General features: G+C 36.8%; 1 protein-coding gene across 4 annotated transcripts in view; it reads right to left on the bottom strand.

Moving 5' to 3' along the window:
* Positions 1-12,178, bottom strand: part of csnk1g1 (casein kinase 1, gamma 1) — a 100,989-nt gene that overhangs the window by 68,879 nt on the left and 19,932 nt on the right. The gene's annotated exons all lie outside the window — the stretch shown is intronic.

Raw genomic sequence — 12,178 nt, forward strand, 5'->3', positions numbered from 1 at the left:
ATCTGAAGAATCTCTCGCAGTATCCGTGATGGGCAGGAATAAGCAGACTGACCGTATGTAAGAGTTTGCAGTCGAGTCTGGGGGAAGGTAGACCTCTGGGGTCGGGTTGCACAGTAGAGGACCTAAGGGGAAGCACATCCTCAGGATTTCATGCTACAGTCACAATAGCATCTCCTTCACCCGACCACCCAGCGCCTCACTTCCTTTCTTTTCGGGGTCTAGCAAACAAAAATGCTCCCCAAGAATCTGAGTGTAGACTAAATGTGTTTAGTTATCATTTAAAAATCCCCACTAATTTAAAAACCCCCCTACATTTCTTCTTGTTTGAGAAGCGTTATCACTCGGATATTCGTCGCAATAGGGATGAAAAGACAATCGAAGCTTCGATTAAAGCTTTACGTTATTAAATTACATATTACCTTTCATATAGTGTGTAATAAAGCTGATTGTGAGCGTAATTGGAGGTGTAACGTTACATCGTTATATTGCGATATAAAAATGCAACGCTATTTATTGTTGATGTAAACAATGATTCACGATAGAGAGTTAGTTTTATCCAAGGCTCAGATTACTGTATTCATACGGTATACTCTAAAAAAAAAAAAAGGTTCTATATTGCACCAAAAATGGTTCTTGGCTCTTAGTCATAGGGGAACCTTTTTTAGTGCTATATAGCACCAATTTTGGTTCTTCAGCGGTTCTTCAGAGGTGCTAGTACCTCTGAAGAACCAAAATTGGTGCTATATAGCACTAAAAAAGGTTCCCCTATGATTACGAGCCAAGAACCATTTTTGGTGCCATTTAGAACCTTTTTTTTGAGTGTATAATTCACCCGAAAAATGTCAATTCGGTCTTCATTAGTGTTAGACCGATATATCAGGCCGATATTTGCGATTTTTACGTGTATCGGCCGATACAAGACTGCTGCGTTCGCCGATATTTTTTCCCCTGCATTATTTACAGACAGGCGTCCACAGGGCAGCTCTCACCGTCTTCAAACTCTCTTGCTCTCCCTCGCGCATATTAATCAAAATCAATTGAGAATTGACACGATGGTAAAAGGTCGAAATACTGAAGGAGCATTGGGAGATTTTTTCCTGAATTACCGCTGGTGTTGCTCTACAAGAGATTAAGTTAAGTGCACCTACACTCTAAAAAATGCTGGGTTAAAAATAACCCAAGTTGGGTTGAAAATGGACTAACCCATCAATTGGGTTGTTTTAACCCAGCAATTGGGTTGTTTTAAGCAAACATTTAACCCAACCGCTGGGTCAAAACAACCCAATTGCTGGGTTAGTCCATATTCAACCCAACTTGGGTTATTTTTAACCCAGCATTTTTTAGAGTGTAACCATTAAATGCAGGGTTTTTCCTACATTGAAAATTTTTTGGCGGCCGCCAAAACTAATTTTTGTCCCGCCAAAGCTTTATTTGATGAGCTATTGTGATTTATGAATGATGTAGAATAGACAGAGTGACAGAGAACGACCAGAGAGCTCCTCCCTCGCTCGCTCTCTCTCTGTCTTCAAAATAAGCATTCTTAGCTTTCTAATATTTCACATATTACGTTAATAAAAATCAAAAGGTCGGAAGACCGAATCCATGTTGCACGTGGCGCTATCAGACGATGTTTTCCTTTCATTACCGCTGGGTGTGAAATGCGCTCAAAAAACATTGACTGATTCTCTGACCAGCTGACATAAAGCATAATTTCAATAAACGGGAAACAAATCGTGTCCAGTTATGAAGTGTTTTCTGTGTGTTGACAAATCTTTCGCGATGTTCTAACAGACGGGATTCGCACACAACGCGTCTGCTAATGTCCGATTCGCGACCTAATGACTCCTTTGAACCGAATCATTTTAACGACTGGTTAGAACAACTGATCTGTCCAACACTGAACTCACGAATCAGTTTAAATTTACTCTGAACATCTGAAATGAGAACACAAGTGTGCTTACACAATTTAGCAAGAGTGGGTGTAAGAGTTAGTTTTAATTATCCACAGTCTTTCAGCTTATTTATGTTCATAATGTGTAGCAAAATAAATAGCCTATTAATCACTTAGTTTAGACTGTGAGGTGAACCCAGAACAAATTTGTTGTTAGCTAGCTGATAATTTTATGAAATTGTATATGGCAGAAAATTAGGCTATTTGTTCATTTTTTAAATACTACTTTTTAATATGGATATGATTATATACCAAAACAATTATCGGTAAATAGTGTAAAAATGAGGAACAAAAACAAACATCAAGGTATCCCACATGAAAAAATACTATAGTATATTATAGTAAAATTACTATAGTGTTTTTGAACCATACTATAGTAAAGATACTACAGTAAATTGTAGTATATTGTATTATATTATAGTATTTACTACACTTTGTTTATTTACTGTAGTATATTTACTATAGTACAGTTCAAAAACACTATAGTATTTACTAGAGTAATTTTACTATAATATACTATAGTATTTTTTCATGTGGGATCAAAATAAGATAAGCAAAATTTACAAACTTTCTTTGAATTTATTTAAAATGTATTGTCAGTATTGCGCTTGCAGATCATGTGGGTAGGGGACTTTTTTACTGTGCGTGCGTGCGTGTGTGTGTGTATGGGTGACCATGTCTGTCAGCCACCACCGAAGACCATTTTTGACCCAGGAAAAACCCTGTAAATGACTAGGTTGTAAATAGTTTTAAAATGAAGTATAGTACAGTCAGTGTGCACTTTATTATGCTGCTTGCTTGTTGATACTGTGCAATAGTGTCATTATTTTATTTATGCTTAAATATTTATTTTCAGAATTTATTTTCACCACTGAACTCTTTTTTTTTTTTGTTCTACCTCACCTGTTTTTACTATTTGTTAAATATATATTTTTTTTAGTTCAATAAATCATCCTGATCATTGTGTCATTTTTATGATGTAAATTGAGGGAGCAAAAGCAGTATCGGCTTTAAATATCGGCTCAAGAAAATCGGCAGCCCGTATCGGTCATCGGCTAAGGCTGATGAAAAAAAATCGGTATCGGCACTAAAAAATCCATATCGGTCGATCCTTAATTGCCAGCATTCGCCAATCACAACATACTGGGCCGTCTGACCAATCAGAGCAGAGTAGGCTCTCAGAAAGGAGGGGTTTAGAGAGACTTGATCCTGTGAGAAAACAGCTGAGCTGATGCTGCAATGTCCATTATCAGAAATTGAATGTTTTTTGACCTTGAATGCACAAAAGAGGCACTTTAAAAGCCATCTCTACAAAGCAAAGACGTCTGTTGTGTCCCAGCGGCATCTGTGAGGGGTTAGGACTTCAGAGTTTATGTGGGACCCTGCTGATTCGGTATTACTCCAGCGTGGAGCTCAAGGAGCTGAGCAAGGCACCGGTGTAGAGTTACATAAGCTCGGCTGCCAGGCATTTTAATCAGCCGACTGCTTTTCAGACGTCATGCGATAACAGCGCTAAGTGAACATCCTGGAAACGCTTGTGGTCAGAGTGCCACCTTTCCTGAAGTGCTGATTCATCACTGAGACACAAACCCCGATGGAGGACATGTACGGTCCAGATCCAGATACACAGCAAAAAAAAGACTCCACTTGCACACACACACACACACACACACACACATCCCTGCATATAGCAGGAGAGTGGCAGACGTATAGGCTTACACAGAGCTTTAGTGAGATGCTCATATAGATGCTGAATTATTGATCAGCTGCTGCTGCCACCCTTTTCCTGTCTTTTCTGGCATAACACGCCCCTGAACTACATACTCAGCTTCTCATTATTACAAACACATCCGCTTCAGTTCTACTTCAAATGCATGTAGGGCTCAGCAACTTTACAATACATTTGCTAGGGGTGGACGATACACCAGTAGATACGATTAACTGGTTTAAATTTGTCAACGGTTGAGATTTTGGACGATCAGTGATTGCTAGACTATAATCAGTGCTGCAATGTTGTTTATGCTCAAACAGCAACATTACACACTAACTACAGTTTAAAAAGTGAAATCATAATCAAGGACCCCTTTAATTTAATATTAAAAAGTACACATTTGACCTTTAAAGCTGCACTACGTAACATTTTTGTTAGGGGTGTAACGGTACACGTATTCGTACCAAACCGTTTCGGTACAAGGCTTTCGGTTCGGTGCACGCGTCCGAACGGTTTCCGAATACAGTCTTTAACAGTTAACAGTCGCTTGTTTTAAGCGCGGAACACTTCAATCCGAGTTCCCACAAGAGCATATTAATTATTCAGTCCATTTTATCACGAAATTCAAACGATAAATGCCGTTTTTACGCTCTTTAATGTGGCGTGACTGATCTCTGATAACAGTTCAAGCGGCTGCACGATCATCTGTGAGCGTGATCGATCATCTCTTCCTAAAGAATAAACATGAATGAACATCTGAAGGTATGCTGAGGCTACATTAGAACTTACTGTCACAAATCATATGTGGTGTAATCGCTCAATCAGTGTTTCAACGGCGGCAAGACGTCAATATAACTGTAAACAATGTCATGTAGCATCACATTTACCTCAGGCAGTCAGTGTCCACAGAATTTTATTCACTAGAGAAATCAACGCTTTCACTAAATATATGCCCTATATTAGCCTATTCATTATATTCTACTGAACCTGTTAGAATTTAACTTTTGAAATGTTAAAATGACAGTCACTGTGTAAATGATTATATTTCAACAACGAACTGGAGAAAAAAACTTGTATAATTCGACTTACAAATACTGCCTTATGTGAAGTTTACATGTTTGCGTACTGTTATTTGAGTGAACTTTAATATTATATATTTTTATACCTAAAAATAATTAGCAACTGAATTTGGGCTAATAGTTTGGGCTCTGTTGTTAAGCTTTAATATTAATGTGTGAGTAAGGGCTCCCAATATAGTTTACAGCACTATCTTAAATTAACTTTTAGTTATAATTTAATTCATTTAAGGACAGACACTTTTTTCCAGAAAACCACTGTTTAATAAAAATAAATAAAAAGCAATTTTGTAAAACTGCTGTACCGAACCGTGTAAACCCCTAATTTTTGCAGTAAAATATCCCAAAACCACTAGGCCAGTGTTATATGTTTTGTTCAGTTGAGTACTTATAATATCCCAAATGTTTCCAACTATTTGTAAATCGTGAGAAATTGCTATTTTAACCGAGGAACCGGGACGTGTGAGGGCGTCGCCTGTCGATGACATCATATCAGCGTTCCCCTCGGTTTCCTGTTTTATTTTGCAGAAACGCTTTACTCTCACTGCAGTGTGAACAAGTGTCATAGCAGCCGCTGAGAGAACACACAGAGTAACGCCATCACATCATCAACACACTCAGATGTGTCTAATATGATCAACAGAGCTGCGTTACCTCACACTCATGAGCGGAGGAGCGGAAGTGGCGCCGGCGACTGTGTCATAATAAAAGTCCCGCCGGAGACTGTGGCATAATAAAAGTCCTGCTGCTCGCGAGGTGTGTGTTGTGTTCATCTTATTAACAATCGCTCCAGCGGTTCCTCAGCTCCACAACACTCGCTCCTGCTCTGCTTCAGACTACAGTAACATTAATAATCACATCCACATGATTTCTGCCCGAGTCCTATCCCGATTCTGTCCCACCGGCTGTGAGGTGAAGACCACATGTCCCAAGATTATACGCTCAAACGTGGCGTCATCAAACTACGCCTTTGTTTTGAACAGCTGACCTCTAGCGGACGGAAAAGTTGCATAGTGCAGCTTTAACTACAAAAAAAAAAAAAAATTTCTACATGAAAAATGTAGTTCAGACAAGAATCTAAAAAAGTTAATTCTATATTAGTACTCAATTCAAGCTTGTAGAAATATCAGCGTAAATATCAACATTATAAAATTAAGTAAAACTACTCTTCTGATACTGGTGTTCCCATCATGCACTGGGGCATGAGTTAATAAGGTTGATTTTTTGCTTTTTTCCATCTGTATATACACGTTTATCATTGCTTTTGTTGTTAGGTTTAGTAACTTGCCATTTTGTGACATTTGGAGTTCATTTTCTACTCAATGGCACATTCAAACTCAAAAACGATCCATCGAATGTTAAGTCACTGTGTATTGTGTATCAAGTGTTGAGGTCTCTGTGTTTAAGTGCCGCGTTACTTCTATTATGTAGATATGGTATCTACACAATATCTATTGTGTTATTTACTTAGATATTTCTAAATAAAGCACACTTTAAAAGTGTGGTTTAATTCAATGTTATCAACGAAGTAGAAATTACTCAACCTTTTACTGGACAAGTTAAAATGACTTATTGCCAGTTAATTTTACTTAACTTAGTTAAGTAGAGTTGACTTATTTCATAAGTGTAATTTACTTTTTTAAATGCGTGCAAAGAAAAATTAAGTAAATCTTACTTAATGTTTTTTTCAGTGTATGTTTGTAATATTTTTATTATTTTCTATGCAGATTCACTCCCCTACAAAAAAAAAAATCAACCCAATCATACTAGAATAATTATTTATAAATAGTTATTCAAGTCATCTAGTGAAATTTATTTTCATATCGCAGAAAATAAAAATATCGCAATGTCAGTTTTTTCCAACAATTTTCCTATAATATGCCAATTTAGCTGCTCGAGAAATATTTCTGTTCATCATCACCAATAGAAACTGTGATTATCTCCATGTTACAAAATATTTGCTCTTTATTTAAATGTTCTATTCATCAAATATTGAGAGACCAGTATGCACTGCAGCATGGCCCATAATCTGTTTTTTAAAAAGCTCTGGAATATAATCAAAGAAAACGTGCTTGTTCGCATGACCCCGGAGAAATGATTGACACACAAATCTATGCGGCACCTATTTCTGAATTCCCCCTTCAGATGATCTAGCCATCTATTAAAAACCAAACACAAGAAACTGGGTATACATGACAAGGCAGGCCTTCTTGCTGACGCAGCTGCTGCTGAGCATTTATATCGTGCTAATAAACAGAGTATGAAGATGTTGAATGAGGAATGACTGTGTGTGAGTCTAAGGCCACGCCCCCTGGCCTGTCATCATCCAGTCACAGAACAGATTTGCATTGTCACCAGGGCAACACCGTGTGATTCCTGAATCAAAGTGCAATTCGAAAAATCAAACCCAGCAGCCATTGAAGGTGCAAACACATGTTTTACCACTAGTCTTGCCTCAATATGGTGTAAAAAGCTAAAAGTGCGTAGAAATACAGCAGAGCAGTGCCACAAGATCTGAACACAGGCGAAATGGCATATATTATCATACAGATGCAAAGAGAATTATTAGTCCTTGCATATAAACAGCATGAAAACATCAAATTTAGAGGTCGAGAATAATATGAAATTGTTAAGACAGAACAATAACTCACACACTGTACCGCTACTTGAGTTACGGATTTAAGTTTTAAAATATTGGGGGGGGGGGGTTGAAGGGGTTACATCCCATGAACTAAGAGAACAGAGCAGTCCATTTTGGGGTACTGAGGAAAATAGAAAAGGATATTTTATTTCAAAGAAAAATAAATAAATGATGAAATAAAATTTGAGTGCGTAGATAAAACACTGGCGTATAATTTGAGACGCTCTCCTATACCAGTGTTAATTTCGTTGACGAATTTGTCAATTTTTGTCAACAACCTTTTTTCACTGACGAAAACGAGACGATAACTAAATAAAAACTAGTGTTGGATGACAAAAACTATGACGAAAATCAACTGTCATTTTTGTCAACAAATAAAAATGAGACGTAAATGTTAGTGAGGGACGATTAGGGAAGAGATCCAGTCAGAACTGATGTCCTGTGTAACAGATGAGCACATGTGATATGAACGTGCGGATCTAACCGCTGGAAAACACACGGCCTACAGGCTCACACACCCCCAATCCAGCGCTCCAGAGCGGCTCAATCAATGAATAACACACATTTATGCCAGGCAATTGTTTATGAACTAATGCTGATGAATAATGACAGTGTTTACTTTATGATGTTTATATAGTAATGTGTTTTAGACGGTTGTAACAATGCATTTATCTGCCTCATCTGAGCTTGAAGCATTCTGCAACTGCAATAGTAAGGCGCATTTCAAAATAAGAGTCCCGGTGTATTTCGAGCTTGTTTGTAATTAAAAGTCAAGCATTATATATTCGTTTGTGCTTACACAATAAACTGTATTTCATTTAATTCCCATTTAATTCATAGTCAGGAGGAAAGACCAGTATTTGACACATATTCAATAAAGTATCAGAGTTATAATAGTTCACTAAAACCATTAAAAAAAATCTTTGTTACTTGAAATTAAATAAATGTTAACTGAAATTAAAAAAATAAATAAACTTATTTGAAGCTTTAGCTTAACCTGATATGGCCAACTAACTAAAACTATATAGATGTTTTTAAAAAACAAACAAAAAAGTGAATTGAGCTCTCTTTCGTGTATTTTTAATGTAAAAAAAACAAAAGTCAAAATGTCAGTTCAAGTGACAGCCGGTTATGTAATGCTTAAAAGCTTAATGTATTACAATTTAACTAAACTCATTAGATTTTAGTCGACTAAATCTACTGTAGAATTAGTCGACTGAAACTAGACTAAGACTAAAACAATTCAGGTGACTAAAATATGACTAAAACTAAATGGCCTTTTAGTCAAAAGACTATGACTAAATCAAAATTTGCTGTCAAAATTAACACTGTCCTATACCTACATAATACATAGAAGTCCAATGTTAATTTTTTTACATAAAGTCATGACTTATGACACATCTAGTAGGGCTTAGGGATGCGGCCCCTTTGAGGTCGATATGCGCCCTCGATGCGCACTTCTGCCGAACCCAGTGCGGGTTACGCAGCGGACTTCTTCCCGGCAGCCAAAGCGGCATTACGTTGTGAAAGTTCGGACTCAGAGGAAGACCGCGAGGGTGCCATTTGGGACAGGGCCAGACTCGTGGCAGTCTCGCGGACGCATCAAGTTCTCTTTCGCTCTTGAACAAACAATAACAACAACAGAGAATTTTGCCAAACGGCAGTTGTGTCGAGTATTCTCATATTAGGAGTCTTAAATTAGTTAAATTAACGTCTTAAATTAACTTTAAAGCGTTGTGAGATGCGCGGGACAGCGTGTCAGATCTGCGTCGTGTTCGTCAACGGCCGCTCTTAAAGTGACAGGAGCACTGATGATGCCTGTCATGAATGTTCATCAAAGAACAACGGGAACAGAGAAAATTATAGCTTTAATGATGATTAATCTATAATTCTATCTAATCTCTAAATCTATAATTTATTATTTATGCAGTTATTTAAGAAAGGTGTTTTATAACTATTACATTTCTGTGCATGTCTAACAGGGAAGGCCATGGGTAAATATAACATTTATTATAATGTGTTTATGTAAAGATTGTTTTTGGTTCACTTAAATTAAAAGTCGTTTTTTTTTTTAAAGCCTAAAAAATGTTGAAATTGGCATCTTTCAGTTATATTGTCATGTAACCTCATTAATGTTTCATAGAGACATTCGTGTCAGTGATACTGGCCTTCATTCATAAAAACATGCCATTACAACACATTTCAAATATGCTGTCTTTAAGCGGTTTCTTCATTAATTTGGAGTGTAACTGAAATGAATACAATATCAAAATATTAAAAACTCGTGATTAATTACAGAAAAAATGTGATTAATTAGTAAAAAAAAATTAATCGATTCCCAGCACTAGTTTTAAGCGGAGTCAGGCATGAAGCGCAAGAGGACTTGAGCGCTGTTTTCTGTGCGCACACACACAGAGCCGCACACACGGCATGTGAACGCTGAACTCACTTCTCTTTCTCAAGCTTAAAACGGACACGCACATGCAAAAGGATGTCAAAATGCCCGTCTCAGCGAGTGTCCTCATAAACACAGTCAGTTATGTGTTGTAAACAATTGAGAAAGAAAGAAAAGTGTCAATGTGTCAATTTATATTGGTCCGTGCATTCGTCTTAAAGGGACAGCAGCCTAATGCATCCGCAGCTGTGTGTGTCGCCAATGGTGATCAAACAACAAAATCATTTAATTTAACTTTAACTTTAAACTACGGGGCCGTTGAATGCTTGAATCTGATTGGCTGATGAACGTTCTGAGGTGTGCAATTATTTTCTGGGAAACGCACAGCGAACGTAGTTCCAGGCAACTCTCTTGACCGCATTACAGTTCCATATCACTTCGCATAGTTAACTCAGGGTTCCCACTCTTTCTCAGCAACCATTTTCCAGTACTTTTCCAGGTTATTTTCAATTTTACTACGGCGGGAATAAAAGACAAGGATCATGCCAAATATTGCTTTCTAAGTCTTTAAATGCCGTACAGTTTATTGCCATTACTTAATCCAGCATTTTTCAATATGAGCTCTTAATCATACATTATGACTAGGGCTGTAGCGATAAACTAATCTCACGATACGATACAATACACGATATTCCGCTCACGATACGATATATATCACGATATTCAGCCAACGATACGATTCGATACACTTACATCATTTTCTGAAAGATTTAAAGGGGACAGAGTGATTTTGGTGACATCTTGTGAGTGTTTCATTTACTTGGATTTAATTAACTGAACTGAAAACTAAAATCATCACTTACACAATATATGTCTCTGACTGGACAGAGAGTCTACAGCTTGCCAGCATTTTTCAATATGAGCTCTTAATCATACATTATGACTATGGAAGCTTGTTTACACCACAGAATAGAAAGAAAAGGTAATTGTGACTTTTTATCTCGCTATTCTGACTTTCTCGCAATTGCGAGTTTACATATTTGTGATATAAACGTGAAAATTGTTGCAATTCTTTTTTCCACAGAATTGGACTTTATAACTTGCAATTGCAGTTTAGATCTCACAATTCTGAGAAAAGAAGTCAGAAGTGCAAGATATAAACTCGCAACTGCGCGAAAAAGTCAATTGTGAAGAAAAGGTCAGAATTGCGAGTTTATATCACGCAATTCTGACTATATCTTGCAATTCTGACTTTATAACACACAAATGTGACTTTATATCAAAATTATGTGATTAGTTAGCAGCTTACGAGTTAACATTCACTGCATACATTTGAGCAGTTATAGCATTAGCAAGACTAAACGTCATTATTCAAAATACTACTCACACGTATCAAACTCAGCATTCCTGAACATGTGCTTTCTGCAACTAGCGCTAATTGTTTGGGCCAGCGATAAACTCTTTATACTCGGCTAAAGAAATAACTTTTTTTTAAAGAATTTTACCAGACAACAACAATTTTTCCAGGACATTTTACATTTTCTCTAATTTTCTAGGTGTTTTCCAGGACTGGAAAATTTGTCATCAATTTTCCAGGTTTTCCAGGACGAGTGGGAACCCTGTTAATAACTGTAATAACGGAAATAACAGGACAAAGAAAAAAAAATAAAACTTGACAGGCGATTTTCCTAAAGTAAATCTTAATATTTACGGTGAATATAAAATGTTCAATAACTGGGCAGGAGCAGTATTAGACAGTCCAGATAATGTGCATTATTTTTTGAATAATTCCACAGCCCGTCGTCAATTATTCCTTACATATTAGTAATATTTAATTTTTACAGTGAAGACTGTCATTTTACATTTGATTATTCAATTTCTGTACCTGAATACGGTTAGATTGACCTGAAAAACAGGTTTCAATATTTTCTTCTACTGTATATATCTATGCTTGTAATTTATTTATAATTTTCTACACTGTCCCAAAATTTGTATATAAAAGAGACATGGATGGAAACTCAACTAATGTTAAAATCACCAAAACATTAGTCAGCACATCTTATCCATTTACGCCTCACACCTACTTTAAAATCGTTGGAGGGGGAAAGCAGCAGCAAAACAATGAGGTACAAATAGACTATGAAAGCCATGACAATTATAAGGAACAAAATCACAATGGGTTTGACATTTTGTGAGAGCCAGCACTTTACTGAGATAAATATACAAGGGAAAAACCACTGAAAAAAGTCTCTGTCAGAGGCACTAAATATATTTGACCATGATCCGATCATTGCCTGCAAGTTCTCAATTCATCAGCCACTGGTAGGCGAGGCAAAACATGAATTTTAATATATACAGTACGCCTAGTAGTAAAACGAACCGTTCTGTAAGATCAAAACTGAAG

This window comes from Gobio gobio, assembly GCF_949357685.1.
Source record: "Gobio gobio genome assembly, chromosome: 2".
NCBI lineage: Eukaryota > Metazoa > Chordata > Actinopteri > Cypriniformes > Gobionidae > Gobio > Gobio gobio.